We start from the raw sequence: 536 nt of genomic DNA on the forward strand, positions 1-536 counted from the left end.
GTGGATCCAAAATAGAAATCTGATGTCAACTTAGTACTCCCTGGCCGTTTTTTGACGTCATCACTTTCAAGCCCTAATCCGTCACTGAGTTCGACTTTCCTTGGAGAGCGAACGCGAACGCGAATTTCGTCTTGCTAATCCTCCGAAAGACCATTCACATATGTACTGGAGGTTTGTGGTTTTTCAATAAAAAAAAGTAAATAAATATTAAAATAAATAAAAATTGTCAATCATCATGATCATCGACATCGTTCATACGAATCATACTTCATAGTCATACTATGGCGCATATGGCTCTGGCGTTCCCTTGACATCGGGTTGTCCTTAGCGATCCCGACACTTGTCAGGGCAGTGTTGTCTGTTGAGGGTTGTCCAGTGTTGAGTTCTGGAAAACTGTCTGCACGGGGATCCCGGGACTGCCGGGAGTAGATAGATCCACAGACTTACTACGTACCGCTCCTGGCCGTGTACATCAGGTACATAGATCTACGTATATTATGCCCTTACTTCTTTCGTGCACCAGAACGGCAGATCCC

The sequence above is a fragment of the Sycon ciliatum genome, chromosome 5 (assembly GCF_964019385.1).
Source record: "Sycon ciliatum chromosome 5, ocSycCili1.1, whole genome shotgun sequence".
Lineage (NCBI taxonomy): Eukaryota > Metazoa > Porifera > Calcarea > Leucosolenida > Sycettidae > Sycon > Sycon ciliatum.